The following is an 8,017-nucleotide window of genomic DNA, read 5'->3' on the forward strand; positions in this document are numbered from 1 at the left end:
CTGGCAGTATACATGTGTGACAATAGTCATATGTGTATAATAACAGTAGAAGTATGACTAATGATGACAGCAACATTATCACATTGTCTGTCTGTCTGTCTGTCTGTCTGCCTGCCTGCCTGCCTGCCTGCCTGTCTGTCTGTCTGTCTGTCTGTCCCTCAGGCCTTCCCATTGGACGAGAGCTCAGCAGTGGTAGGTGGACTGAGACATGAACAGAGTGGTCCAGGTGTTTCTCACCTGTCAGTCTGTGTGCCGCTGCGTTTCATTGGTCGTTCCTTTAGCTCCTCCTCTCGCAGTCATCTTCAGTGACCTTGGTTAGGTCGACCGTCAGAGGGCGGGGCTAGTGTCAGACTGGAGGTCACACCACCGAAGAAGAAGATCAATAAATACATACAGTCTTTAAATGGATGTTACAGGACACATGTTTGTCCCTCTGTCCTCTGCCCTCTGTCCCTCTATCCTCTGTCCCTTGTCCCTCTATCCTCTGTCCCCCTATCCTCTGTTCCCTGTTCCTCTATCCTCTGTCCTCTGTCCATCTATCCTCTGTCCATCTGTTCTATGTCCTCTATCTTCTGTCCATCTGTCCTATGTCCTCTATCCTCTGTCCATCTGTCCTATGTCCTCTATCCCTCTATCCTCTGTCCATCTGTCCTTTGTCCTATGTCCTCTGTCCCTCTATCCTCTGTCCATCTGTCCTTTGTCCTATGTCCTCTGTCCTCTGTCCTCTGTCCCTCTATCCTCTGTCCCTCTCAGCTGATTAAAATACAAACTCCACTTTAACATTAAAATCATAGTAGAAACCTCAGAATGGGACACAGAGGAGGGATCCCTCGTCCAGGATGGACAGTAGAACAGTAGGACAGATGGACAGAAGGACAGACAGTAGGACAGGCAGATGCACAGTAGGACTGACAGTAAGACAATGGGAAAGATGGACAGTAGGACAGACAGTAGGACAAACAGATGGACAGTAGGACAGATGGACAGACAAACAGACAATTAGGACAGATACAGGACATTAGAATGATGGACAGTTGGACTGACTGTAGGACAGATGGACAGACAGTAGGAATGAAGGATAGTAGCACAGTCAGGAGGACAGACAGACAGTAGGAGAGACAGTAAGACAGTGGAACAGATGGACAGTAGAACAGACAGGAGGACAGTAGGACAGCATCAGGACAGACAGTAGGACAAACGGACAGTAGGACAGAAAGTAGGGCAGGTGGACAGATAGTAGGACAGACAGACAGTAGGACAGAAAGTAGAGCAGATGGACAGACAGTAGGACAGACAGACAGTAGGACAGAAAGTAGGGCAGATGGACAGACAGTAGGACAATTGGACAGACAGTAGGACAGATAAACAGTAGGACAGAACACAGTGATCCTGAGACAGAAGGCCTGAGGTCTTTTTAACATCATGCAGGAGGACTACAGTTGAAAATTAGCCTTTGGCTAACACCGGCACATTTACAGCAATGTTCATTAATGTGCACTGTCCTCTAAATAAAATAACATGAAATAAACAGAATGACATCATGTCCTCACTGTAAGAACAGTGACGATAATCAGATCGAAGCTCCGCCCTCCCAGCGGCCTCTGTGTGATGTCAGCTGACAGGAGGTGGAACTACCAATGAAATGCCGCGAGTGTGTTTGATGTTGCTCACGTGTGCACTCCAGGAGGGCGGGGTCATGATAAACCAAGCTCCTCCTCAGCCAATCAGAGAGAGGAGCTACACAGTGGGGCAGAGCTACGACACGGCCTCGGGAAGAGTCGTCACCATGACGGTGACGGACGACAGCCCAGACGTCACCATGACAACAACTAAAACTGAGATGGGCAAGCAGGTCAGAATCATACCACTGTCCACCGCTGATGATGTCATCACAGGGGGACCGCTGATCACGATTCGTGAGGTGAAGACACCGACCTCGCCAGTGGAGCTGCTAACCGGCATCGCTGACATCGGCAGTGATGTCATCAGTGGGGGTGGTTCCAGAGGAGGCGGAGCCAGGACTCTGGACCTTCGTGGGGGCGGGGCCTCTGTGATCTCACCTTTGAGCCCCCTCCACATCCCTTCCCCTAAACCCCCTCTGGATGAACTGAGTCTAAGCCCCGCCCTCTCACCAAGTCACCTGACAGGCAGGACATCGCCCTCCATGGCAAGAGTGGTATGCTGATTGGCTGGTTGGTGGTTGGCATGGAAACGTGCATGAGATGCAAACACAGCGACCTGGCAGTGATGGGTTAACCCTCAAAGCACTGTCACAGGAAGTAATTTCAAACTGAACACTTCAGCTCTGAAAAACTGTCCTACAGTGAGGACAGCATGTCCTACAGAGGGACAGAGTGTCCTACAGTGAATACAGAGTGTCCGAAAGTGAGGACAGAGTGTCCTACAGTGAATACAGAGTGTCCTACAGTGAGGATAGAGTGTCCTACAGTGACTATAGAGTATCCTATAGAGGGACAGAATGTCCTACAGAGGACAGTGTGTCCTACAGTGAATATAGAGTATCCTACAGTGAGTACAGTGTGTCCTACAGAGGGACAGTGTATCCTACAGTGAATATAGAGTGTCCTACAGTGGGACAGAGTGTTCTACAGCGAGTACAGTGTGTCCTACAGAGGGACAGTGTGTCCTACGGTGAATACAGAGTGTCCTACAGTAAGGACAGAGTGTTCTACAGCGAGTACAGTGTGTCCTACAGAGGACAGTGTGTCCTACAGTGAATATAGAGTGTCCTACAGTGAGTACAGTGTGTCCTACAGTGAGAACAGTGTGTCCTACAGTGAGGACAGTGTGCCCTACAGTGAATATAAAGTATCCTACAGTGAGGACAGTGTGTCCTACAGTGAGAACAGTGTGTCCTACAGTGAATATAGAGTATCCTACAGTGAGTACAGAGTGTCCTACAGTGAGAACAGAGTGTCCTACAGTGAATATAGAGTATCCTACAGTGAGTACAGTGTGTTCTACAGTGAGAACAGTGTGTCCTACGGAGGACAGTGTGCCCTACAGTGAATATAGAGTATCCTACAGTGAGGACAGTGTGCCCTACAGTGAATATAGAGTGTCCTACAGTGAGGACAGTGTGCCCTACAGTGAATATAGAGTGTCCTACAGTGAGAACAGTGTGCCCCACAGTGAATATAGAGTGTCCTACAGTGAGGACAGTGTACCCTACAGTGAATATAGTGTGCCCTACAGTGAATATAGTGTCCTACAGTGAGAACAGTGTGCCCTACAGTGAATATAGAGTGTATTCTAGTGAATATGGAGTGTCCTACAGTGAGAACAGTGTGCCCCACAGTGAATATAGAGTGTCCTACATTGAGGACAGTGTACCCTACAGTGAATATAGTGTGCCCTACAGTGAATATAGAGTGTCCTACAGTGAGAACAGTGTGCCCTACAGTGAATATAGAGTGTATTCTAGTGAATATGGAGTGTCTACAGTGAGGACAGTGTGTCCTACAGTGAGAACAGTGTGCCCCACAGTGAATATAGAGTGTCCTACAGTGAGAACAGTGTGCCCTACAGTGAATATAGAGTATCCTACAGTGAGGACAGTGTGTCCTAGTGAATATGGAGTGTCCTACAGTGAGGACAGTGTGTCCTACAGTGAATATAGAGTATCCTACAGTGAGGACAGTGTGCCCTAGTGAATATGGAGTGTCCTACAGTGAGGACAGTGTGTCCTACAGTGAATATAGAGTGTCCTACAGTGAGAACAGTGTGACCCACAGTGAATATAGAGTGTCCTACAGTGAGGACAGTGTTCCCTACAGTGAATATAGAGTATCCTACAGTGAGTACAGTGTGTCCTACAGAGGGACAGTGTGTCCAACAGTGAAGACAGTGTGTCCAACAGTGAGGACAGTGTGTCCAACAGTGAAGACAGTGTGTCCTACGGTGAGAACAGTGTGTCCTACAGAGGGACAGTATGTCCTACAGTGAGGACAGTGTGTCCCAACAGTGAGGACAGAGTGTCCTACAGTGAGAACACTGTGTCCTATGAAGGACAGTGTGTCCTACAGTGAGAACAGTGTGTCCTACGGAGGACAGTGTGCCCTACAGTGAATATGGAGTATCCTAGAGTGAGTACAGTGTGTCCTACAGTGAGAACAGTGTTTCCTACAGTGAGGACAGTGTCCTATAGTGACAGTTAAAATGTTAGGGCCATTTAAATTGAATATAGTATTAATTGGTGATATGATATTTCATGCCTTGAGGTTTCCAAACAAAAGGTGCAGAGCCAAGGTGAGCTGCAAAGGTGTAATAGTTGAGAGGGATGGCTTCACTTTTACTGCAATTAATTTTGTATCCTGAAAATCGACCAAATGATATATATGTATATTGTATATTAACTAGAGGAGAGAAAAAAACTGATATAGGTGCATGGTCAGATATGATGATACTATGAATCTCACACATTCTCCATTAAAGCTTTCGATACAAGCAGATAATCTATTCGTGAATATGAATTATGAACCATGGAGTAAACGGTATAATCACGGGTATTGGGATTAGATAGGCGCCAAATGTCAGTCAATGCCAAGGAGTTTTTTAATTCATTAAAAGCTGTAGAGAGAGTTCCATCTGATGGAAGGGGACGGCTTGAGCGGTCTATAGTAGGATCACTGACCATATTAAAGTCTCCTCCCAACAGAATGGGGTCTCCAGCAAACGTTGATAAAAGTACACTCTGATAATAAAAACACAGCTTGATTGGAGTTGGGTGCATAAATGTTTACGAGTGTATATTTTTGATTTTGTAAGAAACCTGAAATTATAATGTATCTTCCATCCTTGTCAACAGTTTGTTCTGTTAATTTAATAACTTTCTTGTCAGCGCTGCATTGGTCCTCCAATTCTCCAATTCGTTTCTCAGCATTACCCATCCTGTTCAACACAGCCTGGGTGTCTGTTTTCAACCCTTTGATAGACTCGCTGAGTTTATCAAATCTGAGTTCAAACGAGTTTTTAATGCTGTTAATGTGAGTCAATAATTGTTGCGCCCAGGCCGGCAGTTCTTCCTCACCCATGATTTGTTTGTAGGGCGCACGGTCTGTGTCTTGTTTTCTCCGTCTCGTCTCCCGCTGGGATGTTTCACTGGCCATCCATACAGAAATATACCTTGCTGATATATTTAGTTAATGACGTCTATCTATTATGTTATAGGCACAGTTTAAGTGCTTCAGGAGGCTCTACCATTCCTCACTTGTCACATGATCCCCCGTCACAACTCAGGACAATGTGTCTTAAAGAAATAGTGTGTCCTACAATGAATACAGTGTGTCCTACAATGAGGACAGTGTGTCCCTCAGAAGGACAGTGTGCACTATGGTGAATACAGAGTGTCCTTCAGTGAGAACAGAGTATCCTACAGTGAAGACAGTGTCCTACAGTGAGTACAGTGTCCTACAGTGAGAACAGCATGTCCTACAGAGGGACAGTGTGTCCTACAGTGAGTTAAGAGTGTCCTACAGTGAGTAGTGTGTCCTACGGGGGAACAGTGTGTCCTACAGAGGGGCAGTGAATATAGAGTGTCCTACAGTGAGGACGTTGTGTCCTACAGAGGAACAGTGTGTCCTACGGTGAATATAGTGTCTTAGAATGAGCACAGTGTGTCCTACAGTGAGGACAGTGTGTCCTACAGAGGGATAGAGTGTCCTAGAGTGAATATAGAGTGTCCTACAGTGAATATAGTGTGTCCTACAGTGTGTCCTACGGAGGAACAGTGTGTCCTACAGAGGGGCAGTGAATACAGAGTGTCCTACAGTGAGGACGTTGTGTCCTACAGAGGTACAGTGTGTCCTACGGTGAATATAGTGTCTTAGAATGAGCACAGTGTGTCCTACAGTGAGGACAGTGTGTCCTACAGAGGGATAGAGTGTCCTAGAGTGAATATAGAGTGTCCTACAGTGAATATAGTGTGTCCTACAGTGTGTCCTACGGAGGAACAGTGTGTCCTACAGAGGGGCAGTGAATACAGAGTGTCCTACAGTGAGGACGTTGTGTCCTACAGAGGTACAGTGTGTCCTACGGTGAATATAGTGTCTTAGAATGAGCACAGTGTGTCCTACAGTGAGGACAGTGTGTCCTACAGAGGGATAGAGTGTCCTAGAGTGAATACAGAGTGTCCTACAGTGAATATAGTGTGTCCTACCGTGCATACAGAGTGTCCTACAGTGAATATAGTGTGTCCTATCGTGCATACAGAGTGTCCTACAGTGAATATAGTATGGCCTACAGTGCATACAGAGTGTCCTACAGTGAATATAGTATAGCCTACAGTGGATACAGAGTGTCCTACAGTGAATATAGTGTGTCCTACCGTGCATACAGAGTGTCCTACAGTGAATATAGTGTGTCCTATCGTGCATACAGAGTGTCCTACAGTGAATATAGAGTGTCCTACAGTGCATACAGAGTGTCCTACAGTGAATATAGTGTGTCCTACAGTGAGGACAGAGTGTTCTACAGAGGGGCAGTCAATATAGTTTCCTACAGTGAGGACGTTGTGTCCTACAGAGGAACAGTGTGTCCTACGGAAAATATAGAGTGTCCTAGAGTGAGCACAGTGTGTCCTACAGCGAGGACAGGACAAGAACAAGGCTTTCAAATGAATTATAGTCTAGTTTAGGGTTAGAGCTGATTAACAGACTAGAGTTAAAACAGTGTGTCCCACAGTGATTACAGAGTGTCCTACAGTGAGGACAGAGTGTCCTACAGTGAATATAGAGTGTCCTACAGTGAGGACAGTGTCCTACAGTGAATATAGAGTGTCCTATAGTGAGGACAGAGTGTCCTACAGTGAATACAGAGTGTCCTACAGTGAATACAGCGTGTCCTACAGTGAATATAGAGTGTCCTACAGTGAGGACAGAGTGTCCTACAGTGAAAATAGTGTGTCCTACAGTGAGGACAGTGTCCTACAGTAAATATAGAGTGTCCTACAGTGAGTACAGCGTGTCCTACAGTGAATATAGAGTGTCCTACAGTGAGGACAGAGTGTCCTACAGTGAAAATAGTGTGTCCTACAGTGAGTACAGTGTGTCCTACAGAAGGACAGAGTGTCTTTAAGTAGGGCAGTGTGTCCTACAGTGAATACAATGTGTCCCTCAGAAGAATAGAGTGTCCTACAGTGAGGACTGTGTGTCCTACAATGACTACAGAGTGTCCTACAGTGAGGACAGAGTGTCCTACAGTGGGGCCAGTGTGTCCCACGGTGATTACACTGAGGGCAGCGTGTCTTATAAAGGACAGAGTGTCCCACAGTTAGGACAGAGTGTCCTATAGAAGGATAGTGTGTCCCACAGTTAGGACAGAGTGTCCTACAGTGAGGACACTGTGTCTTATAAAGGACAGTGTGTCCTACAGTTAGGACAGTGTGTCCCACAGTGAGGACAGAGTGTCCTACAGTGAGGACACTGTGTCTTATAAAGGACAGTGTGTCCCACAGTTAGGATAGAGTGTCCTATAGAAGGACAGTGTGTCCTACAGGAGGACAGAGTGTCCCACAGTTAGGACAGAGTGTCCTACAGTGAGGACACTGAGTCTTATAAAGGACAGTGTGTCCTACAAAAGGACAGTGTGTCCCACAGTGAGGACAGAGTGTCCTATAGAAGGACAGTGTGTCCTACAGAAGGACAGAGTGTCCTACAGTGAGGACACTGTGTCTTATAAAGGACAGTGTGTCCTACAGTGAGGACAGAGTGTCCTACAATGAGGACAGAGTGTCCTGCAGTGAGGACAGTGTGTCCTACAGTGAGGATAGAGTGTCCTAGCTGCAGTGTTCAGTTAAACTTCCTGTCAGACACCATTTTGTTTTTCCTCTACCTTAAAGTCAAAATGGTGGACCCTCAGCAGGTCTCTTTCATCTGCTGTTTATTTTCTTTACTCAGTTTTAATTGCTTCTAAACGGTTTCTGATTGGCTGCTGGGGACTGGGGGGGGGGGGGGGGGGGGGTGGGCTTTTTAATGCATTTATTTCCCCTGCTCTTCAC

The 8,017-nt window shown here is 46.5% G+C and overlaps 1 protein-coding gene across 1 annotated transcript in view; it reads left to right on the top strand.

The window, feature by feature from the left end:
• Positions 1 to 8,017, top strand: part of LOC126397551 (band 4.1-like protein 3) — a 76,828-nt gene that overhangs the window by 67,476 nt on the left and 1,335 nt on the right. The gene's annotated exons all lie outside the window — the stretch shown is intronic.

This window comes from Epinephelus moara, chromosome 11 (assembly GCF_006386435.1).
Source record: "Epinephelus moara isolate mb chromosome 11, YSFRI_EMoa_1.0, whole genome shotgun sequence".
NCBI lineage: Eukaryota > Metazoa > Chordata > Actinopteri > Perciformes > Serranidae > Epinephelus > Epinephelus moara.